We start from the raw sequence: 26,231 nt of genomic DNA, 5'->3' as shown, positions 1-26,231 counted from the left end.
GCTGTTCCATCCACCTTGTTGGCCAGCTTGCCATGGGCCCAAAAATTCCTGACTTGGGCAGCGTCCAGTTATAACAAACATCACAGTGAGCTTGGAAAGTTTCAACAGTGGGTGCCGTAGTCACCATTATTTTATATTATGTGGCCCACATGAGCTTTGGATCAAGCTGATATTTGAGCCCTAGCCTTAAAATGACATGACAAAAAGGATGAGTTGCATGGATTATACACATACATCAATGTGGGCCCCACAAGTTGGGCCTTGCTCACGTTAAAAAGGCTTCCGTCAGCGTCACTTTCTCAGGATTTAAATAACACGCACTACACCAAAATTGTGAAACTGGTACGGTTGGCATTTTGGTTCAGAAACGGCTTTAAGCTGCTCCTGATTTGAAATGGTGTTAAACCGTACTGGAATAGTTGCTGTTGTACATTGTTACTTTCATTTTTTTGTTGGTGTGTCCTAATTGAGTGTTGGATATTCTTATTTCTTATTATTATAGCTTATTGTATTATTTTGAAACAGATGGATGGAATGGATTCTATGAGAACCCTCTAAGTGGACCCCACATGCCTGAGGTCACATTTACGTAAATCTGCCACAGACTACTGGATCATTTACGATACGAAAAGATTCTGGGAGCGTATCGTACGATTTCCTTACAAAGAGAGAAGCAAAGGACCCTATCCTTCCGTGCGATTTTCTCTCTCCTTTCATCTCTCTCATTTTCTACTCGATTTCAAAGAAAAAATGGCGGATCAGCTCATGGATGACCAGATCTCTAAGTTCAAGGAGGCCTTTAGCTTGTTTGAGAAGGACGGAGACGGTCAGATCCCTTCGATCTTTGCTTTCCCCCTCTTTCTACTAGAAAATCTATTGATTTTGTGAGTTTTTTTTTTCATTTGATTTGATGTTGATTTCATCAGATCTGATGGCGTAACGCTTGGATTCGTTGAAATCAGTGGGGTTTTGGCTTGAATCCTAGAAAATTAGGGTTTGATCCGTTCTCGTTTGGTGTTTGTGTGTGTTGTGATTTGTGATGGCATACGTGGGGATTGTTTCAGATCGGGTGGATTTTTCTTTGTGAAAGATCATTTATTTTTTATTATTTTATTTTTTTCCTTTTGTGTTGTCGATTTGAGCTGTTGATTTGTTTGAAGCATGTGAGATCTGCATCTTTATCTTCTGCAGTTCTTTGAGATGGATTTTTTTTTAAAATTCTATTTGAATCATGTATCTTTATGTTGATGTTCATTTGCAGTTCCTCATACGTGGATTCGATTCTCTTGTGAAATTTTAATTGATTGTTTTATATTTGCGGTTTCGAAGCTACAGTTTACGTTTCCTTCGTTGGATTTTAGAGTTCTGATGTATGTCCGATATATATATATATATATATATAGAGAGAGAGAGAGAGAGAGAGCTCACCATCCTCTCTTTCAATCTCCCTCTCCCGATCTTAACCCTCTCTCTCGATCTCCCTCTCACTCTCCCTCCATCTCTCGATCTCTCTCTCCCTGCAACATCCACCATCCCACGACAGTCCCCACACATGGGGTATCTAATATTGTAGAAGCAGCAGCAACAGCTCCATATGGGGTGTGTGATCTGTCGTCCACAGTTGAATGGGGAAGACTGAAGGGAGTGAGTGCAGCAGCAGCGTGCAGACAGGACATCAGCGTTTTCACTTTGTTGTTAGACAAATATGGTTGAACTATGGCAAGGAAAAGTGTAACTCCAATTTGTTTTCACTTTGTTGTTAGGAAAATATCGATGGTGAATGGATGATGAAGTTTCCATTCATCAAACAGCCCCCTGAGTATAATGTTCATAGTACTTTTCACCCTGTTTCATAGTTTCGAATTCCTTGAAAATATCATACAAGCATTTTATATTTTTTTCATTCGAATATGGCTGTCGGAGAGTATTTTATATCTCATTTGCACATTCACCATACATCACACTATGGTTGACGTTTTCGTCAATGCCGTGGAGCCAACTCATGACTTGGCAGTTATCTTCTTTCCATTGAGAATTGGTATCAGAATTTTCTATTGGCTCCATATTAGTTAAGTGTTTCACTCTTCACTTACATGTAAGAATATTCTGACTGAATGGGGCAATGGCAGATAGTTCTCAACACCTCTGAGTTTAATAAAGGAAATTTTCTAGTGTTGGTACTTGTCTCCAGTTTTGATTCCATTAACTATTTAGGCATGAATCACAGTACCACAACAAATGTATCAATAGGCCCAACTTGTCCATCAAACACATCAAATTCCCAAACCCAAAGAGTAGTTCCAAAATTCATACCCAGAGCAACTTCCTAATCATTAGGACGGATAGTAGTATTGAGATATGAAAAATAAACATTCAGAGTACAGCACATACTGCAAAGTAATTCAAGAAACCTGACTTTAGCCATGGAAACTCGAAATTCATTTGGTGCAGAATTTCATGATATTTCATGAAATTTGGTGCAACCAAACACCCCCTTGGTCAGGAGATAAATGAAAATCATGCATTGCATGGGGAACAAAGCAATTATTTACAGTCTCACTTATGATGCATACTACCTTTTACTACTTTGGTATTAGAAAAATTTGCCTTTCATACTGATCTAACAACAAAAGTAGAAAAATGGGTGTATGCTCAAAAGGGGAGTGTGAATATCAGCTCACCATTTTATTATTTTCTTTACTACTTTCCCATGGAACAGGCAAAAGCAACTAGTTCATGAACTGGAAGACCTGGTTCCAAATCATTCTAGGCAAAAATTGACAAGGTGATGCTCCTTTCACATAAGGAATAATGTTGAAATTATTCTAGTATGTACTGTAATTAATTAGATTTCTATGTTATGGTAGCAGCAAGGAAATAGATCCAGTTCTCCTAGATGTGTAGGATTCCTCCGTGGGTGTCTATCTTTATTTGAATATGAACAAGAAGCTTTGTTGCATGTATGAGATGCCTTCAGCAAGTGAAACAGGAGTACTACCTGGTGAAGAACAAGCTTGAATCTTTATTCGGGGTAAGGAGATTTCCTTCTAATGTGTGATTTTATTTTCCTACCACTCTATTTTTACATAAATTCTACGTTCATAATTTATTATTACTTTTATTTTTACAGGCCTGTAGATACTAATGTAAATCATTGAATTATATGAGAGATTTCTTATTCCTTGTAAATTTGTTTCTCTAGTATGTACATTCTTGTTTTTAGTTCTAGTTTTTAAGTGTGTCTGTGTTCCTGCATTTGGCTTGACAATGAAAGCTTGAAGGATATGTTGTTGTAAAGTATGCTCTCAATGTAATCTTTTTCCCCACATGATTGAGAATTTTCCAATGCCATTGATCTTGCTATTGATGTTGTTGTTCTCTGTCTACAGCATAATGAACATATTAAAAACTTGATTTTAGTGGGCCCTGCTAGATTTTCATCAGAGTCAGATGGTAAGTTAGAGTGGCTAACAACTAAAACTTTTACTTTCATGATTTCAGGTAATCCTTTTCGATTTGCAAAAAAGGCACTCGAGGCTCAGCCGTGTTTCTTTCTTATGATGTGATGCGATGCCATGAAAATCCCCATTGGAGTGATTCCATGTGATTATCCCTTTAATAGATCAATGGTCTAGGCAACTGAAACTTCTACTTTCATGATTTCACTGAATTTGAATTTGATACCTTTCTGTTTTTGTACTTATGGCAGTTCATGGACACCACTAGTTCATGTTTCCCAAATGGCCAGGAAATCAGGCAACTCTGCTAGCCATGTGGCCCACAATGATAATCAGGTGGGATACCTTGACCATACATGCCTGAAGTTCCTCTTCAAATGAACTTTTACTATTATTATTACTGTTTGTGCATGACACAATGACTTTTACTTCAAATACCCCATTTCAAATTGAGCTTATACTTTAAGGTGACCATTTCAAATTGAACAAACAACGGCTTTTAATAACTGAGCCAATTGCACTCCAAAATCTAGTTTTAATTCCTTGTTTGGGAATTACATTTTTCCTCTGCTTTTTCTGCAAATAAATCTTAACCAGAAGTATATAGTTGAATACTGATTTATGGTTAGTTTTGGGGAATTTCATCTATAACCAACTGATTGGTTTGAATGAGACATGTCGTTGGGGAATTTCATCTATAACCAACTGATTGGTTTGGATGAGACATCTGATAAAAATGATCAGCTCTTTACTAGATTGCCTATTCTTGTTGCACTAAGAGATGAGTGTCAGAAGAGGGGAGAATTTAACAAGATGGTACCAAAGGTTTTAGATAAGAGCCTGAAGATTAAGGAGGGAGGGAACTCAAACCACTCTGGTTCATCCGCTAGCATAGTTGATGAAGATGAGGATGAGAAAATGGCATGGTTGTTGCAGGAAGAAGAGTATTGGAAATCAATGAAGAAAACGCGGAGTGCTCCATCATCAACTTCGAACAAGTTCTACATCAAGATCAATGAAGATGAGATTGCAAGTGACTATCCTCTACCTACATATTATAAGACCTCTATCCAAGAAATGGATGAATATGTCTTCTTTGACAATGACACTAGTGTGTATCCTGATGAGCTTCCTTGAAGCATGCTTCATAACTGGTCACTTTACAATTCAGATTCAAGGCTTATTTCTTTAGAGCTACTGCCAATGAAACCATGTGCTGAAGTTGATGTAACAATATTTGGGTCGGGGGTGATGACAGCAGATGACAGAAAGTGGGTTTTGTATTGATGCTGATCCGGTGCAGTCTTCTTCAAGTGCCTTGGAAGCTGCAAATGTGGATGGCATTCCTATTTATTTGAGTGCAATCAAGGAATGGATGATCGAGTTTGGTTCATCAATGGTCTTCATTTCTATCAGAATAGATGGAGCCTGGTAATGCTTTTATTTTTGTATTAGGACGGTGCCTTCGATTTGTTTCCTTTTGCCTAAAAGAAAGAATCTCTGTTCTTTTTATATTGCCTGAGAAATTCTGCAATTTGTTTTGGCTTCTAAACTATGTGTACTTTGCTACGTGTATTTTACTCTTCAGGTACAAGTTTGGGAAGCCATCAAAGCAGTATGCTACATGGTATGAACCAGTTTTAAAAATCGCAAGGCTTGCGATAAGCATCATCACCTTGTTGAAGGAACAGACCAAAGTGTCAAGGCTTTCATTTGCAAATGTTATTAAGAAAGTGGCAGAATTTGAGAAGAAACATCCTGCCTATATTTCCTCAATTCCTGCAGCAGTTGAGAGAGATGTGGTGGTTCATGGGCAGATTATTCTTCAGCGGTTTGCTGAATATCTAGAAGAGATGATCTGGAAGAGTGCTTTTGTCACTGGTCTTTCAGATAAGATAGAGGAGAGGCATCATGTCTCTATCCAATTCGGGGGAACATTATCATATAATGAATAGTTGGTCTGTTTGCTGCTAATTTTTGAGGCTAAAATTTGGGGTCCATGGTTGTTATCTGACAAACTTAAATAGGATGTTATAGTAGTTGATGTTGATTCTCTTAGGAGCTTGGGGTAGATTACTTGGATTCCAAATCAATCTAAGAGTTTTCTTTTTCCTTGTTGATGAATAATAGTTGGAAGATCTTTATTAAAGATTTTGTAGGAATCTAGGATGTACCTTTAGGGACTATAAAAATGGTTGTTCTTGGAGGCAGAGAGCACTGCACTTGTTGAGTTTATGAAATTAATTCAAATACTTGTATCTATTCTAGTTACTCGAATATCAGATTCTCATTGATTTAACAATTGGAATGCATCACTACGACAGCCCATGCCCTTGGCCAACTTTGTTCAACTCATTATTCAGCTACAAAGAATTGCCTCAAGGACCAAACTCCTCGCCTATGATTGTTTTGAACACAGTGGACTGCCTAACATGTTGATCCAACAAAATTGGAACACACCAAGCTAATCTATCCTAAAATCTGACTGTTGGCAACATTAATAAGCATTCAAAACCGTTTTTAAAATTTTGTGCCTAAAATGTGACCGTTGGCACCAGAATGGTTTAAAACTGTTCCTAAAATTCCATTTCTTAAAATTGAAACGGTACCCAAAACGGTTCTGAACCGTTCCTGTTTTTCTGCGACGCCTCATTTAGGAACGGTTTGAAACCGTTCCTGAAGCATTGAGGAACGGTTTTAAACTGTTCCTAAATGACGATTTTGGTGTAGTGACATAACTTCTTCTGCACTCTAAACTGTACAATTACTGATCTAAGGACAAAGGTATTTTGGTCCAAAATTTTTTCCAAAGCTTGTCAGAAGGCCACACTGGAAATATTTGAAAGGTTGAATCCCTTTAGGGAATTTAACCATACAATGAGGCCAGTAAGGTCAAAATCCCAATATAAAAGAAGAAAACAAACATGCTGATGCAACAGAGAATGTTGATGTAAATGTTAAATATAGAGGCCATTAGCCACTAGACAGTCGACGATGGTGCCGAGGCAGCCACGTAATCCATGCAAGAAGCATCTCGTGGCTATTTTCATGAAAGTGAGCTGCCACGTGGCCGTCAGTCTCAGTGGGCCACATGACAGCCGCACATCACCCCCAACAACTCCGGGGAAGCATTACAAGCTGCCGGTCACTGGTTGGCCGACGATGCGGTCATTGCGAGAGTTCCTACTGGCCACCTCTCCGAGCTTCTGAGAACGTTGTGCACCACTGGGATCCACACTCAACAACCCACGGAAGAATGTGATGCATTGAAAGATCGTGCTAGTATGCTAAGTCAAACGCCAGTCAAAATCTTCTAAAGCAGATGAGTCATACAAGAGTCCTTCATTGGCTCGTGTTCAAAGCCTCTAGTAAAGCCTATGTAACCTCACGGTCCGCGATAGATAAAGCAAGAAGAAGACGCAACAAAAATCTGGAAGTATCACAAGCAATTCGAGTAGGGCCAACCAAGTCATCCACAATGATGGAAGAGTTCAGAATATAGCCCAAAGGAAAAAAACAGAACAAAATGAAACAAAACAAAAAGCCTCGGCAAGCTAATCCTCTTCCTCGGCCCTGGCTACTTCACGACGGTGGGGGCGGCATGACCCTTGAGAGCCGCCCGCTGACTTTAGTATCCTGCCCTGCATGTGCTGCACTAGCACATCTCCTCCAACATAAAGACGCCCTGACTGTGATCGATGAACCTCAACCAACACTCGCCTCCACCCATAGACAACGTACTTGTCCTCGTATCGACGATCCAGGATGGTACACCTATCGACATTGAACCCCTGGAGCAACCATCTAAAGAGTCCCAATTGGCGGCTAATGGGCTCTGCTGGGGGGAAATTAGGACGAAATACGGAAAGTGTAGTTTTCGCATCATGTGCTCCCCCAGGTTCCAGATCACAACTAAACAAATAACCAACAACATGCAACTGCTCGACTGATTATATACGGCCTCAACCACCTCATGACCCCAGACATAGGAATCGTAGCAGGGGCATATCTTTAGCTACTTAGACACGGAACATCAATATTCCTGAAATGAAAATAAAGCCACATATATACTCACATCTGGAGGTGTTAGGCCGTCCAGCTGGGACCGCCAATCGTCCAGAGGGTCCATGTGGGGGACTGAGAAATTGTCACGACACAAGACATAGGCAGGGGAATACATTTGATTAGTCCCGAATAGAGGTGCCAACCGACGAAAGTACTCACAAAAGAGCGCCTACCAAGTAAAACAATCATTAAAGGCATGTTAGGAAGAAATGATAATATGCAAAAAAGACAAAAGGATAGACCTCCACCAAAGGAAAATGACCTTATAACCCATCAACACCAAGTACTCGAGCAATGCATCAAAGGCCTTGTACAGATGATCCAGTAACTCCTTCCCTCAGGCTTAGGGCAAAAGTCAAATCCTCCACTAAATGAAAATATGTGAAATGGGGCAAGCTGTGGGAGACTCCAAACACGTCCCCACCTAAATGGTGCAACAAAAAAGCCCGGACACTCTGCTCTCTCACCTCCTGAGTCAGGGTGGGGTGGCCCATGAATGTATCCCTCAGCCACGACAGTTGTACAGTCCTAACCTTATGCATTGACTGGCGGTAATGATAGTGATATAGGAGAAGGATCGAATGATTTTGATATAAATAAAAAATATAGACATTTATGGGTTTCAATGCGAAAATTGTTGGTGGCACCTCGCTGACCAAGCGTTGATACTTTGCTAGTGGATTGCGGAAGCACACATAGATGAATCAAGCAAAGTATTCCAATTGCACAACAAAGTTCAATCACAAACACTCCAAATTTAATGTGGAAGAACTCTTTCAGAAAAAAACCATAGCACAAATTGACAATAATGCACCATAAAAGTAAAAAATTACAAGAGAGAGATTACTCGATTTGAACAAGCCTCGAATCTCCCTTACAAGCCCTTGGAACCCCTTTGGAACAAATTAGAAAGCCTTGAAATACCCCTTATTCTTGATTACACCCATATATATATATATATAGCTTCTACGAGAATCACAATCAAAATAGGAAACAAATCCTGCAGATACACAACTCTGTGTAACTCTGCTCGATCATTTGATGATACCTTCGATGGGACTTCAATGGTATCGATAGACTGTCGATGGCATCGAACCCCTTCGATGTCATCGAATAAAACACCAAAATGTTCTAGCGACTAAACATGTATTTTCTGTGGCATTGATCAGGACTTCGGTGGCATTGAAATCCCTTCGATGACATCAAGACACCTCAAAGTGTCTAACAACCAACATGGGATTTTCGGATTTTTCTAATGGCATCAAGTCGACTTCAATGACATCGAAGTTTGTTCGATGACATCGAGTTGTCATTAACAGACCTGTTAATTTACAGATTTAAGACATCAAGCAATAATCTCTACCATGTCTTTAATCGACAATCCTCTTAGCTTCTTTTTTCTCATCTCTAATTCTGCCTTACTTCATAGCTCCACCATCGCTTCTCGTGCACACTCCGTCTTCCATTTATGCTTTCACCAAGCCTAAAGAAGTTGCACAAAACTTGAACTTCGATGTGGGAACCACATTAGTGAGCACGTCCACTGGATCCACGCTCGTGAGAATCTTCTCCAAAGTTACACCTCATTCCTCAAGCACCTATCGAAAAACATAGTGACGAACATTAATGTGTTTAGTACGTGAGTGATAAACAATATTTTTAACTAAATTGATTGCATTTTTGCTATCACAATTAACCGACATGGCCTCTTGCTGAAGCCCCAACTGATTTATTATCCCCTTTAACTAAACACCTTCCTTGAATGCCTTCGTCACTGTCATATACTCAGCTTTGATCATGAAAAGAGCCACCACGAACTGAAGCTTTAACATCTAACTTATCGTTCCACCAGCTAGCACAAACGAGTAATCGGAGTCGACCTTTTAGTATCCACACTACCGTGTAATCAGAATCCACATAACCTACTATCTTGGCCCTTGACTTCTCAAATGTCAAGACATAGTCCTGCGTACCTCAAATGTATCGAAGTAGCCATTTCACTGTTTCCCAGTGTTGCTTTCTGGGGTTAGACATGTATCTGCTAACAATACTCATGTATGTGAAATATCCGGTCTTATATAGACTATGACATACATCAAACTTCCAACCACATTCAAATAAGGCACACGAGACATTTTCTGCTTTTCTTTATTGATTTTAGGACACTGTTTAGAAGAAAGCTTAAAATGAGCTAAGTGAGTAACGCTAACCGGTTGTGCCCTGTCCATCTCATACTTTACAAATTCCTTCTCAAGATACTCCTTTTGAGAGAACCAAATCCTGCTCATTCTCCTATTTTAATGTATATCAATGACGAAAACGCTCCTTAGAGCCCCAAATCTTTCATCTTGAATGTACCTGATAACTGAGTCTTTAGTAAATCGATCTCAAACATGCTATGACTGGGGATCAGCGTGTCATCAAGATATATAACTAATGAACTTCTCATCACTCAGTATCTTGTAATAAACACAATGATCATATTTACTCATAGTAAACTTCTAACTCACAATAAAAGAATCAAACTTTTTATACCATTACTTTGGTGACTATTTCAGGTCATACAACGACCCCTTCAACTTGCAAACCTTGTACTCCACTCCATTTATTTTGAAGCCTTCTAGCTGCTTCATGTATATCTGCTCTTCCAATTCCCCATGTAGAAATGCAGTCTTCACATCCATTTGCTCCAACTTGAGATCATATTAGGCAACCAGTGCCAACACAAATCTGATAAATACTTACCTCACCACAAGTGTGCATATCTCAATGAAGTCAATACCTTCCATCTGAACAAATCCTTCATTACCAACCTTGCCTTATACATATCTTGTTTCTTGTTGAAGATACACTTACACTCGATCATTTTTCAGCCGACGAAAAGCTCCACTAGCTCTCACGCCTCATTCTTATATAAAGAGTTAATCTCGTCATCCACTGTAACTTTTCACTTTTCGTCATTCAGCTCATCAAGAACCACCTAAAGAGTAGATGGATCCCCCTCATCTGTAATGAGGGCATATGCGATATTAAAGTCATCCCTATATCTCGCCGGTAACCTGTGATCCTACTGCGAATTCCTTCTAATAGGTGGCTTCTCCACCTGCTCATACACCTCTATTTGGGTCTCTATCTCAGCCTGTGTCTCATCTCTATCTAACTGAACGTCCACCACTAACTTTTCTGATTCCTTGTGATCATCTTTATGGAACAAAGATCCTTCATCGAATTTGAGGTCACAGCTAATGATGATTTTCCATGTGGTCCGTTCATATAACCTGTACCCCTTCACACCACCACCATAGCCAACACAAATGTATTTTTTAGCCCTTTGGTCTAGCTTATCTCTCTCAACTAACGGTACATGAGAGTAAGCATCATAACCAAATGCATGCAGTCTCGATTAGTCTGTCTACTACCACTCCACACTTCCTCTAGAATCTTACATTCAATGGCCATAGAAGTAACCGATTCACAAGTAACAAGCTATGTTAATAGCCTCAGTGCACAAGTCCTTGCCTAACCCAGTATTACTAATCATGCATCGAGCCCTATCCAGGAGAGTCTAATTCATCCACTTAGCCACAACATTTTCCTCTGGTCTGTAGTACACTGTATTGTGCCTCACGATCCCTTCATCCTTGTAGTGTTGATTGAATTTTCCAGAAGTGAATTCACCACCATTATCTGTCTTTAGTACCTTCACCTTTCGCCTCGACTATTTTTCCACCATTGCCTTCTACCGCTTAAAGTTGGTAAAAAACATCGGATTTATTTTTCATAAAATAAACACATACTTTTTTGGAATAGTTGTTAATGATGTGAAAAATTATGACAATCCTCCACCAGAAACCACGGGCAATGACCCCCATACATCAGAATGCACATAATCAAGAACACCCTTACATATATATTTTTTAGATTTAAAAAATAACCTTAAATGTTTACCATATATACAATGCTCACATATACTTAAATCAAAACTTTTAAAAGATGAAATTAAACAATGGTTAAAAAGTACCTCCATGCCCCGCTTGCTCATGTGGCCTAAGCGTGTATGCCACATACGTGCAAACATGGAATCCGTTGCAGCTCCACCCAATGAAATTCTCCCAATCAACTTATAAATATTTATATTCTTCTATGCCTTCATGAATATAAGTGCTCCCTTTGAAACTTTAAGGATATGATCAAAATCGTTGAATTTGTACCCAAGCGGCTCGAGTGCTCTGAGAGATATCAAGCTCTTCCTCATATTAGGAATGTGTCTCACGTTGGTCAAGGTATGCTCTATGCCATCAAAATATCTTAATGCGCATCGATCCAACACCCATCACTTTATAAGCATTGTTATTGCCCATAAATACCTGGGCACCATCTCACTCTCTGTAACTGGCGAACTAACTTCGATGAGGAGTCATATTATATGATGCCCAAATATCCAAAATCCATTCGTCCCTACGATCATCGTATAAGTGTCCAACCATAGACACTAACAACACATCATAACCACTCATACCTTCATCAGATTCTATAGTGTTAGCCTCCCTGAAAGAAGCCTCTGAGTTCTCTTTTCTTATCTTAGGATTTTGTAATCCTTCTTCATATGCCCGGACATCCCACAATTCCAGCACTTCAACTTTCCTTTACCCTTACCCTTGGATTTAGACCTCGATCGAGAAGATCTACTGTCTCATTCAGAATTTCATCCCCTTGTAACTAATGTATCAGTAGAGGCTCCTACGTCACTGCTTTTCTTTCACATCCTCTTTCCTTAAAGGGTTGAGATAATGGTATTAATGTCAATGGTTAATCTACCAGTGCACAACGAGTCCTTAAACGACTCATATGAAGCTGGGAGAGAGTTCGGCAGGATACATGCATGATCTCATCTTTCATTGTTTCTTTCACATCCAACAATTTGTAAATAATCTTTTTAAAGTTACTAATGTAGGGCTTTAACATCAGCCCCCTATGCCATCTTTAGATTGAGCAACTGCAACTTTAACTACGGGCGGTTCTTAAGAGATTTCTTCACATAGATGTCCTCTAATTTTACCCATGTACTTGCTGCAGTTTTCTTTTTCATAACATTGTAGAGGACCTTATCCGTTAGGCACAATTGGATACAAGTTCTCACTTTCTTATATATCTTGTTCTAATCATCATCTTTCACAGATTCCGGCTGCTTTTGAAGGAGTGCATCATCCAATCCTTGTTGAAATAGGAGACTTGTCATCTTAACCTTCCAAAATTCAAATTATTTTTTTTCCCAGAATATTTCTCAACATTGCATTTAGGATTAGAAGTGATTGATATTATGCTTTTAGATTTAATTTGTACCCCAATGTTTCGCTTTGATACCACTTGTTGGGAGACCGTGAAAGCACACAGAGATGAATTAAGCAAAGTATTCTAATTGCACAACCAAGTCTAATCACAAACACTCCGAATTTAATGTGGAAAAACCCTTTCGGGAAAAAACCATGGCACAAAGCGACAGTAACGCATTATGAAAGCAAAAAATTACAAGATTTAGAGATTACTCAATTTAAATAAGCCTCGAATCTCCCTTACAAGCACTTAAAACCCATTTGGAATGAATTAGAAAGCCTTGAGATACCCTTATTCTCGATTGCACCCACATATATAGCTTCTATAAGAATCACAATAGAAATAGGAAACAAATCCCACAAATATGTAACTCTGCATAATTCTGCGTGATCGTTCGATTACACCTTCAATGGGATTTCGATGGCATCGACAGACTAGCAATGACATCGAAACCCTTTGATGTCATCGAACAAAACACCAAAATATTCCAGTGACTAAACATGCATTTTTCAGATTTTTTCAATGGCATTAAGCAAGACTTTGATGGCATTCACGGCTTGTTGATGGCATCGAAATCCATTCAATGGCATTAAGCAGGACACCTCAAAGTGTCTAGCAACCAACATACGATTTCTAGATTTTTTCGATGGCATCGATCCAACTTCGATGGCATCAAGTTGTCATCAATAGACCTGTTAATTTACATATTTAAAACATCAATCAACATACTCCACGGTTGTAGGCCAACCACGAGAGTCATTTAGGTTGGAAAGTTTCACGATTTTTTGAACTCTCAAGCAGGTCTACAACCCTAGCTGACCGTGGACAAACACTGAGCCTAAGCGGTTGGTGGTACTTCAAAATATTCGAATGCACTATTTCAATCACATTGGAAAGGTATTGTACAACAAAGGAAGTTAAGCTCGGCCAAACAAACCATATACACAATGCATCGTCCCCAAAAAGAGTAGTGAGCATGTGAAATTCCCTACATCTCTCTCCCCCTCACCTTAAGACGAGATGGATAGGTTGGGAACATTATGCGGGCAGCGTTCACACCCACATAATAGATGACCACACCACATCAAAGGCCAACCCCTAATGATAAATAGCCCACATCCAAAAGACACATGTATGATGAATGACCCACTTCAAAAGTGGAGCCCACATAATGGACGATCTACATCAAAGGTGAGCTCCACATGAAGGGCAATGGGCTTGAGGTTGGGCCCCACGTGATGGACGATCCACATCAACGTCGGCCCCTAATGATTAATGGCCCACATCCAAGGTGAGCTTGGCATGATGGGCAACCCACGTTAAAGGTGGGGCCAACATGATGGATAATCCACATTAAAGGTGAGATCCACATGATGGGCAATTAATAATGGTGGGCCCCATATGATGAACAATCCACATTAAAGGTCGGCCCTAATGATGAGTGGCCCATATCAAAGGCAAACCCGCATCATGGATGGCCCATATCGGAGATGAGGCCCACATGATGGGCGGTCCACATCAAAGGTGGGCTCCACATGATGTATAATGGATATTGAAGGTGGGCCCAAATGATGGATGACCAACATCAAATTTAGGCCCTACGTAATGGATGGTGCATGTTAAAGGTCAGCCCCTAATGATGAATTCCCCACATCCAAGGTGGCCCTGCATGATGCATCAAAGGTGGGGCCCACACAATGAATGGTCCACATCATGGGTTGGCACCACATGAAGGATGGTGGATGTGAGGGGGACCAAACAGACTTAAGGGATGAATACTTATGATGTTGGAAACTAAACATGCTTATCTACCTTTTGCTTGATAAGTATATTCTTCCAACACCTACTCTGAGCTCCGTGTAGTGTATGAAGGGTTGAATCTGTCTAGCCAGAGACCTTAATCAGATCATTCTTGAATCAGATTCTCTGTATGTTGTGAAAGTGCTCAATGGCCTATCCAAGCCGGGTTGGAGATGGAGCTATTGGATAAATAGGATCAACAGGTTGAAGAGTAAAGGCCAGATCAAATTCTCTCATATCTTTAGGGAAGGAAACACTCCAGCGGACGTCTTGGCTAGGCAGGGTAGTGATGTTCAGTGCTCCTCCATCTTTGAGTACTTGGCGGATCTCTCACCTAGGATCTGTGGTCTCTTATTCCTAGACAAACTGGGGCTGGGGGTGATTAGAGAGCGATTGCGTGCGTAGCCAGTCGGTTGTCGTTTCTTTGGTCTTGTCTTTTCAGTTTTTCGATACAATAGGCTTCCCGGGGTCCTTTTTCTCCCGGGGATCCCCGAAATCTGTATTTGAAGCCTTTTATCAATGAAATCTCTCTTCAGTTTATTAAAAAAAAAACAAAATATTTATTTGTTAAACAAATAGAAACCAAGATTAGCTTCCTACCGCCTAAGTAGCTTATCTAAAGTAACTTACTAAGACCTCTCAAAATGTGAATTGTTACACATCTAAAGAAATTCTTTTGGATGGTTCAATCTAATTAGTTAAATAATAATAATAATAATAATAATAATAATAATAATAATAATAATAATAAAGAAACAAAAAGAGAGACATTTCATAGAAAACTCTTAATTTGGGATGAGGATGGCGTCCAGCATGCCCCCAGTCCAGCACTAATGGAAAAGTGTTGCATGTGTATATCAGGTACAAATTGTAGAGTGAAAAAAAGTCAACATCATTATTTTGTGTAGGAGAATGTTTACTTTTCATTAAAAATTTCATGTCTGGCATGCACTCATGGGGCTTTCTCATTGGCCCTGGTAGGGGTATATATTGGAAGCTGTTGAACGCATTCCACGTCCCTTGATTTGCATAAGAAAGTAAAAGTTTCTAACCACACAAATGGTGAGGCTTTAATTGATAGGGTCCTAAAAACACAGTAGAACGGAGGTCTTAATCTGGCATAGAAGTTTAAGACTTGGCAACATTATTAAATACTGAACAACGCTAGTGACAAATGTTAATTGCACTCACTCTGAAGTGGTTGAATGAATCGTACAAACAAGTCACACGTGTTTAAGATGAGACAGGTTCATCCGAAATCCTGACTGTATAGATCACATGCATTGAAAACGAATCAATAAGTTCATTTGTGGGCCATAAATGCACATTTAACACCATGGTCAGATGATCCAAACCATCCCACTATGAGGCCTATCAGATCAACACCGAACCAAGTTCACAAACGTAACAAATCCGGCATGTCTAGAAAGTAACTGGAAACTGAGTTTTCTTATGAGCAGGACCTTATAATGTCTGTTGACTATTGAGGGGATTTCACATATTTGATGGAAGCAAAAAATTAGAAAAAAGTCACTACACCAAAAACCCCGTTGAGGAACGGTAATGGTTTTGGTTCTGAAACGACCTAAAACCGTGCCATAATGGTTTTGGTTCTGAAACGGCTCATAGTCGTGTCAGAACCAAAAAACTATGTCAAAACCAAAAAAACCCTATTACATAACTTCCTTTTTATCTCTAGTCGCACCAATGCAACCCTATTATCAATCTCTCCCTCTCTCTCCCGCTCCCTCACTCCCTCAATCTCTAGTTCTCGATCTCTCTATCTCCTGCTCCCTCTCTCCCACTCCCACCCTCTATCTCTCTATCTCTCTCGCTCTCTCTTGATCTCTCTCCCTATCACTACAAGAAAAATAGAGCCCTAATTACCCTCTCTCTCTCTCTCTCTCTCTCTCTCTCTCTCTCTCTCTCTCCAACCAGCCTCACTTTACATTTTTGTTCGGTAGATATAGTATTTGCAAAGCAGAGCTTCTTAGAAGCAAAAAAGGTTATTTCAAGGGTTAGGGTTTTTTTTAGGGTTTTGATCCATTCTCTTTCAGAGCAACTCCAATTTTAGGGTTTAGATCTCTACAACACTCTCCTCATCTCTCTCTCTCTCTCTCTCTCTCTCTCTCTCTCTCTCATTTCGGAGTTAGATTCTAGAACTCTCAACAGCGAGAATGGGGTTCCAGATGTAGCCATACAGAGTACAAGCGATGCTGAAAGAAGTCCACAAGCATCTCTCTGGCGTCGACGAAGTGGTCCTCAAGAACATTGGTGCTTGCAAGCAGCTCTCCACCATCACCCGAACTTCGCTCGGACCGAACGATAACGGCTCTACCTACTGATGTTTCTTCGTGCTGAAAATATTCAAAATTTTGGGTGCTTTTAAGTAGACTTTCTTATTCATTTCCCTTTTTTAAAAAAAAAAATTTTGGAATCGTTAATAATGACCAGTATTTCTGTTAATTATTCGGTAATGTCGCCCTAAAAATATTCAAAATTAGTAGCTCATAAGGTTTTTATCTAGCCCTATTAGATGCTTACTCATTGTAATGATCCTCGGTCTGGTTTCAAAGTATGCGAGGTTGATTAAAAATTTCCCCCCTTTTTTGGGCATGTTCAGGTATGAATAAGATGGTCATTAATCATTTGGACAAACTCTTTGTTATAAATGATGCTGCAACTATTGTGAATGAACTTGAGGTACAACATCCTGCTGCCAAGATTCTCGTGTAAGTAGGCAAAGCTCAACAGGAAGAAATTGGTGATGGAGCTAATCTGACAATATCTTTTGTTGGGGAGCTTCTCCAAATTGCAGAGGAGATTATTAGGATGGGATTGCATCCAAGTGAAATCATTAGTGGCTACACAAAAGTGATCAATAAGGTCCTTCATTTCTTTGCTGAATGACCTGTCAAACTGTATTCTGAAACTTTTGCTCATTAGGCATTGTGCATATGCTGATTTCTGCTCTGTTGATGCCTAGACAATTGATATTTTAGAAGAGTTGGTTGAAAAGGGCTTGGAAACAATGGATGTGCAGAACAATGATGAAGTTGTTTCCCAAATGAAAGATGTTGAGGCCAACAAGCAGTTCGTACAAGAAGATATTTTGTGCCCTCTTATTGTAGATGTGTGTACATGGATGTTGGTGTTTATTTATTAATATTATTTTTGGTCCCTTGGTTTTGAGAAAAATTCAAAAGCTAGACTTCTTTATATTACAGACATGCATCCGGGTCTTTCCCAAGAACCTAGTGAACTTTTATGTAGATAATGTTCGTGTCGTAAAGCTTCTTGGAGGAGGTCTGCATAACTGTTCAATTGTTCGTGGCATGATCCTGAAAACTGATGCTGTTGGAAGTATAAAACAAATGGAAAATGCAAAGGTGTGCCTTTGGAAAACTAACTATTGGTTCTTATACCAATATAATATTCTTATACTATATTTGCTTCCTCACTTATTTTCTGGTTGTAAATATCATAGAGTAGACATACATTCCACCCAGTGCATTGTATTTTTTCTGTCAAGCATCTTTTGTGTTCTTAAATCTTTCTCTCTCTCTCTCTCTATGGTTTTTTTTGTGATGCCTTGTATTGGATGCCTTTATCTGATTCAGATTGGATGTTTGATGGAGCACATTTACTTGGCATTTTGTATTGAGTGGTTTTTTGGAAGGCTTAATGTTGCTGAAAATGAAAAAAAATATATTTTTCTACTCTCTAGGTGTATTTTCATGACATTTGGCATTGGGTAATTTTGCGCATTGGAAGGCTTACTGTTATTTCCTTCTTAGCCAATTTGGTTGAATTGATTTATGTGAGCTTACTATTGATCAAAAGAAATAATATACATGAGCTTACGTGTCCCTGTGTGTGGTTGAAGGGGCGGGGGATCCAATGTTGACAGAACAAAGGTCATTGTTAGTACTGAAACTGCCCTTTTTTTGTGCTATTGAGATCTTATCATGGTTCCATAATATCTATTTATTCTAGAGGAATTTCAATCTTTGCTGAAATCATCTGCAAATTGTTGTGGTCTTATATCATGGATAGAATTTGTTTCCTTAAAAGCAGATTTTGGATCTGAACTAGCTATAAGTACTATAAGCAGATTTTGACATTTTGCTTGTAATGTAGTAAAATGCACCATTACTCACTTGCATTTGTGTATTATATGTTAATATCCCATTACTCTCCCCTACATTTATGTATTGTATTTTAAGGCAAGTTTAGATGTATTCCAGAATGAGAATGAAATCGAGTATGCATTAGCTGGTGCACATTCACTGGATTGGAGCTGTTTGGTGCATCTAGAAAAATATTAATAGTTGGATGTGCTAATGCTCGTCTGCGAAATGTGCCACAAAAAACTCATCAGATGATTTGGCCAGGCTATACATCAAGGAGATAGTACGTCTGCATGGAATTCCTATGGTGATCGTGTCGGATCGAGACATGTGATTCATGTCTATCTTCTGGACTCGTATCCAGGAAACAATGGGGTGAAACTGAAGTTCAATACCGTGTTCCACTCACAGATTGACGGGCAGATGGAATGGGTAAATCAGGTATTAGAAGACATGTTGCGAGCATGTGTGCTTGACTTCAAAGACAGTTTGGGATGACTGTCTTCCCTATGCTGAGTTCGCTTATAATAACAGCTTTCAAGTGAGCATTAGCATGGCTCCCTACGAAGCACTATATGGGCGTCCATGTCGTGCACCGCATTGCTGGGCAGAAGTTGGTGAGAAGAGTTTGATTGGCCTAGATTTGGTGCAAGCAACCTCAGAGAATATCGACATTATTAGGTGTCAACTTCTTGCTGCACTGAGCAGACAGAAGAGTTACGCCGATACTAGATAGAGACCGCTAGAGTTTGAAGTTGGGGACCATGTGTTTCTTAAGGTTTCCCCCATGAAGGGAGTCCTCCGATTTAGCAAGAAAGGAAAACTTATGCCATGATTTATTGGGCCATTGTAAATACTAGGTCGAGTGGGTGTGGTGGCATATCGTCTCACTTTGCCTACACCGCTCGCAGGCATGCACAACATATTTCATGTATCAATGCTTAAGAAATACGTTCCTAATCCTTCCCATATTGTCAAGTGGGATCATGTACAGTTAAGTGTGGATGCTACCTATGTACTGCGACCGACCCGTGTTCTAGATAGGAAGGAATAGGTGCTGCGAGTAAAGTTATCCTGCTTGTGAAGGTACTGTGGACACACCACACTGAGGAAGAGGTTACTTGGGAAATAGAAGTCGAGGTCTGTAAGAACTACCCTCAGATTCTCGAGGAGTACGAAAAGGTACTAATTTCGATGATGAAATTTTTCTTTAAGGGGGGTAGATTGTAACGTCTCGGGAAAATCCATACAAAGACCCGACTATCACCTCAGGCAGAAATCACTAAAGATTAAATTGTTTAGTACTTACACGAAAATTAATTAAGTACTGAACTAAATAAATCGGAGAATTAGCCCGAACCACTTTCTATACGAACTGCAAGACCCAAAACTATTAGAATCGCTAACTTAACATTTCCTAAAAACCTAGGATCAATCTCAAAACCTAGTTGCTCTTGGGAGTGCATTGAAACTTTGAATTGGACTTGGACCACACGTCAAAAAATTCGATGACTGCGAAACTATAAGGTTAAGACCACTAAATTGGGCTTGACAACCATCGCGAGAATCGAGTCCAAATAGTATCCAGAAACGGACAACTTGAGCCTGGAGCAAAATGTGTAAGAAACGTGAATATCTTTAGAAAATTAACTCAAACTTAAGTGAATTGGGCCGGTCACTTGCAGGCCAAAATTAAGGTTTCTGACCATCAGATTCTGACCCAACTACTCCATTAGATCAGGAAAATTTTCCTACACCCATTGGTATACTTGTGGCCCTAATCGAGTGACGATGACCATCGAACTGAAACAGGTCCTCCACGGTTGATCCACTAATCCGATCAGACCAAAATAATAATCTGGCCTAGATCCATTATTAGGGAACTTTTCCCAGACCGTATGTGAGCAATAGACCTCCAGATGAGCTCCATTGGCCTGAAACAGACGTCTTTTGGCTATAACTTAAGTATACTATGGCCCTTGGGCCATTTGGACCAGTTTTAGGCCTATATAAGGACCTTAACCAACCCCTCTCTCATTCCATACGAATTTTCCTAACCCTAGGAGAGAAGAGAGAAAAGAGGAGAAAAGAGTGAGGAGAAGAGAGAGAGTTCAGGAGATCGTTACTGGGATTCATTCCCACTGCTCCTCGTGTTGAATCACCACCCTACCGTTGCTACACCATTGATTCTAGCTTCGATTTGGGTAAGAAATCCTAACCCTAATCTCATTTTAGGAATCTAAATAGAGGAATCGATGAAATAGCTAACCTATTTCATGATTTAGGTAGCCATTATGCTGTAGACGGAAGCGTAGTGTACGAACTAAGTTCGTAACGAGTATACCGATGAAAGGTGTAGACTATAAACCTTTAGGTTATGGTTTTTAAGACTTTCAATGTCAGTTAATGATTTATAACTGACTTGATTGCTGCCACATGTACTTAAATACGATGTTTCTCATGTATCACACATGTATGAACTATGTTGAACATATATTGCATTCCATGTGTTTGTTGAAATGTTTAAATGAAAGTGCTATTATGATTTGTGCTTTCCATGACTATTAATCTTGGTTATATGTTTGTTGTATGTAGAACAACTCCTTTACAAAAGGATGTGCTATAATATATGCTATAACTAAGTAGGTCATGTATGTATTAATGTGTAGGCTAAGTGTTTGATAAAATATTTGAATGAGTAAATGTTTGATGAATTGTAATTATTAAGGGTGTTGAGATAGGATTCTCAACTAACTTACCTATAGGTATAAATTCCTTCAAGTAACCTAAATTATAAATACGTAATTTATATATATAATGCATATGTATGATAACATGTTTAATATGTTTGTTAAAATGCTCAAATGAGAATCTTATATGAATTGGTTGTTAAATGTTGTTATGACTATCACATGTGATTACCTGTTGCATTTAAGTGTGATTGGGACTACTACGTAGTCCAGGCAATCGGTAACGGTTTCCGATCGAGTGGCCGAACTAGTCTCACCACAAGGGATACGTTCAGTGAATCCGAGCCATACGGTGATTGTCGACAGTGGTTAGGCCATGAGGAGTGCTTATGCACTCCATGTTATTAATTCAGCGTGTGCTCATTCTAATCGAACTTGTCAAATAACTCGATTGGCCTAATGTGTGTTTACCATGTATGGACGCTTTTACTTGAATCTAAGGTACCACTTACCATTGCAAACCCATTTCAACCATGGTACCACGATCCACTAAGACTCATGAGCTGGGCATGGTGGTTTATGGGACATCGTGGTCGATCTGTCGACCTATGCTGGGGTGACGAGCCTCCCCGTAGTGACCAATGAGCATCCCAAACTCGTGAGCCGAATATGGTAGTGTGTGGGACATCGTATTCGAGCTGTCAGCCTACTAATTCAGCGTGTGCTCATTCTAATCGAACTTGTCAAATAACTCGATTGGCCTAATGTGTGTTTACCATGTATGGACGCTTTTACTTGAATCTAAGGTACCACTTACCATTGCAAACCCATTTCAACCATGGTACCACGATCCACTAAGACTCATGAGCTGGGCATGGTGGTTTATGGGACATCGTGGTCGATCTGTCGACCTATGCTGGGGTGACGAGCCTCCCCGTAGTGACCAATGAGCATCCCAAACTCGTGAGCCGAATATGGTAGTGTGTGGGACATCGTATTCGAGCTGTCAGCCTACGCTAAGGTGACGAGCTTTTTTGTACTTACCTCAAGTATAAACTAGGCCTATGTTGAGGTGACGAGCCTCCCGTAGTGACCTGAACTTGCCTATCCACTGCTTTTCAATCAGGGTTGATGTTGCCATATAACTTGCCTATCGTATGTGATTAATTAGGATTAATGACCCTAGATGGATCATCATTTGGGTAAATGATATAAAGGGTGGTACCTTAGCTTCCCAAATCTGTTGTATGAATATGCTTAATAAATTACTTGGATAACACAATCATACACCGCATTGCATGTGCTTTGGCGAGGAAGCGCACGTTTAGGGAGTTTGCCATGTGGGATGGTGAGATGATGTCGCTGAGTGAGTGCAGGCGAGGGCATGTATCATTATAGCATATCATTCCTATATTAACAATAATACTTAGGACATGATTGTTGCACTGCTTGACTGAATTGATAACATGTTAACCTTTGCCTTATAGCTCCACTGAGTTAATCACTCACTCTCACTCTAGGATGGTGTTTTAAAACACCAACTAGATTCTGTTTTAGCTGCAGATGAAGGCAAGGCTTACGAAGTAGAGCCTGACTTCTGTGATGATGAGGAGTTCTCCTATATGTAGCTATCAGGCGGGTCTATGTAAACCATGTACTGATCGAGGGATTACAGGGATACGAACTAGTTGGACAATACACTTTGTTATTTTGTATATTTTGGAACAAACTTGTATATCTTCAGCCTGGTGACATGATCATACTCTGGGGGTTTATAACCACTTATGTACTTTATATATCTCTTACAGTCTTCCACTTGCTTTATTTAATCATCTTTGGAGTATGATATGCTGATTTAGTGTAATCTCATTCATGTTTAATGTACTAATATAGACAACATTTAATCATCATTATTTATGATGCATAATGATGTGTTGGAACTCGAGAGTTGAGCTTCTGCTCGACCCCCAATTTTCAGGGCATTACAAGTTGGTATCAGAGCATAATTTGGATTAAACTAGACCTGGGTTATGGTAACACGATGCACACTGATGCACTTTGACTTAGGAGGGGGCAATAAAACGTAGAAATAATCATAGGATTCCAAGTTTCACTGACGGGCGAAACTGACCTTTGAAATATCACCCGTATGCATCTGTGATTATGTGAGATGATCCCAGTTCCTTTTTAGACCATCAATCGACAGGTTTAGACGACAATTCGGTGTATTTCACACGCAAATGACCCGAAAAGAGTGAATATGCGCGAGATGGACTCCGAAAAAACTTCAAACGGGCGTAGGGGCCCAAACCACATTTTTCGATGGGACCCAAGGGGTCCCCCGCACATTTTCAGCACCCCAGGAGGGGGATACCATTGACCCTAGAGCGGCCCCATCGCCCTAGGTCCAGTGGACTGCGATGCCATCGCGCCTACCGTAAGGACTCGCGGTCGGGTCCAGTGGGCTCGCGGGTCCAGCGGCCCGCCTCCCCTCCAACACGTGTGGGGCCTTGCAAATCGACGTGGGGCCCTCTATTTTGCCCCCTTTACCCTATTTCTCTCCATTTCATCCCCTTCAAGCTCTCCCTTTCCTTAAAATCTCACTTTTCTTCTCAAATCTTCCTTCTATTCTTAAATCAACTTCATCTTCTTCCTTTTCTTACACCCACCTCCGCCATTCTCTCAAACTCATCTCCTACTACCCTCAATCCCCTTTATTTCTTCTCATTTGAGTACACAAACCCACCTTTGTGTCTTATAAATCTCAAAATCTTCCAACCCATCTCATACAACTCCCCATCTTCCCTATTTCATACCTATTTGAGCACAAAGCCTACACCTTTATGTCTTATAACTCACAAGCCTCACAATCCACCCGATTCCCAAGGTTTTTCGACTTCATGGCTCTTTTTGAGCTTATCACTACCATCTTTTCCATTTCAACGCTCCTTTCCCTCATGAGAAAGAAGAGGGCACCCGCGGATGAAGTCGGGCTTAGCCGCCCTACCCGTCCAAAGAAGCGGACAAGTGCCGAGGCTAGCACTAGCGTTGAGCGAGAGGAAAGGATGAAGTAGGATCTCGATCTCCAAATTCCTATCGAAAGAGCTCTGCCGGCGGGTATCAGACATGGTAGGTTTCAAGGCCGTAGAGTTATCTTTGAAGCACATGTGGACCAAAGACTGTTTGGGCTTTATCCAGTGATGGACCTCCTGTTGGACGCTGGGTGGGGTCCCATATTTGAGGGCAAGTCACATGGGTGTGTGAGCACTGTTTGAGCCTTCTACGCTCACATACAAGATCCATTGCTGGAGCCTCTACAGTTCACTATCCCTGTGAGAAGGCAGGAAGCCATTGTCGACGTTGGTGTGATATCTTGAATCATGGGGATTCCACGTGAAGAGGTGCATGCTAGCAAGAAGAATCTTAAGAGTATGCGAGAAAGAAATTGCTGCACGCGGTTTCTTTGCAGCCAACTGGTCCACTGGAAGTGAGGTAATTGCCTCCTAGTGACTAAGATGACTCCTGACTTCTGCCTACTCCACTACATATTCATAAACAATGTGTATCCTAGGTGGAGCAATCATAGAGAATATACGCGTTTGATGGTGGACTTTCTATACAGAGCTGGATAAGGAGACAAGCTATGTTTGCATACCTACATACTACTATAGATAGTCTAGACCGCACGCGTCGTTAGGACGGATATTTCACTCCCATTTGGCCGACTCATATGCAAGCTTGCCCATGAATTCGGCTGCAGACTTAATGCAGATGAGCTTGAGCCAATCCATTTCATCAATGACACCACACTTAATAACATGGGCATTGGGCCGCGACAATGTCAAGCCCGACATGATGAGTATGGTGATGAGATAGAAGAAGAGGAAGGGAGCTGTGAAGAGGAGGAGGAAGAAGAATTTGAGGAAGGCAGTGAAGGCGAGGAAGGAAGTGATGGTGAGGGAAGTGATGAGGAGTAGGAAGAAGAAGAAGAGGAGGCCCAAGACTCAGATGGGGGCCCTCCTCCTGCTACACATCAGCACCGCCATGATCGGGCTGCCCGCTTGGCTCAGCTTGAGGAAAACCAAGTCGCCCTGAGACAGGAGGTCAGAGAGACCCGAGCTGAAGTAAAGCAAAAGCTTGACGAGAGTCAGGCTTACATGAAACAAAGGTTTAAGAAGGTGTCTCGCACTTTGAAGGCTCTCCTGTGCTGTATGCAGGACAAGGGTGCTCCTCTACCATCACCAGATTCAGACGACTAGTCATATATTGTAGTCGTCTTCAAGTTTTCCTTATTTTCTTGCTTTCTATGTTACAGCCTTGATAGGCTTAGTAGTAGGGTAAAGTTGTTGGTGTGTTTTAGTGTTTAAAGCTTTGTTAGATTAGCTCACATGCATCTTCTGTCATGATCCATGTAAGACTACATCTCATGTATTGTGACAATTTTGGTTAAATAAAATGCATGAAGCTCCTTTCGTTATGAAATGTGTAGAATGCTTGAGAAATTTTGTGTTGTGATGCTAAATCTTACTCATGTTACATCCTATGATGTATATAGGGAATACCACCTAAGGCCACTTGGAGTACGGCACGTCTTACACTTGGCGAATCGAGTGATGGGGCACCTCCCCTAAGTGATAGCCACACGGACCCCAGTTTGGGCCCGAATCATGAGACTATGCTGGATTCTCTATCGGCCACTGGCCCCATAAATGGACCAACACCTAGAGCACCACCGGATCCGGAACAAAAGCATG

At 40.5% G+C, this 26,231-nt stretch overlaps 2 long non-coding RNA genes across 2 annotated transcripts; both read left to right on the top strand.

Moving 5' to 3' along the window:
- Positions 1-354: 354 nt before the first annotated feature.
- On the top strand, positions 355-1,108 carry LOC131244511 (uncharacterized). The gene is made up of 2 exons (XR_009170345.1): positions 355-826; positions 927-1,108. It is a non-coding gene; the product is annotated as an uncharacterized LOC131244511 (long non-coding RNA).
- Positions 1,109-2,960: 1,852 nt separating this feature from the next.
- On the top strand, positions 2,961-3,283 carry LOC131244510 (uncharacterized). The gene is made up of 2 exons (XR_009170344.1): positions 2,961-3,031; positions 3,131-3,283. It is a non-coding gene; the product is annotated as an uncharacterized LOC131244510 (long non-coding RNA).
- Positions 3,284-26,231: the final 22,948 nt, after the last annotated feature.

Source organism: Magnolia sinica, chromosome 4, assembly GCF_029962835.1.
Source record: "Magnolia sinica isolate HGM2019 chromosome 4, MsV1, whole genome shotgun sequence".
NCBI classification, from domain to species: domain Eukaryota; kingdom Viridiplantae; phylum Streptophyta; class Magnoliopsida; order Magnoliales; family Magnoliaceae; genus Magnolia; species Magnolia sinica.
Note: the sequence above shows the minus strand (reverse complement) of the source record. Positions and strands in the feature narration are given on the sequence as shown.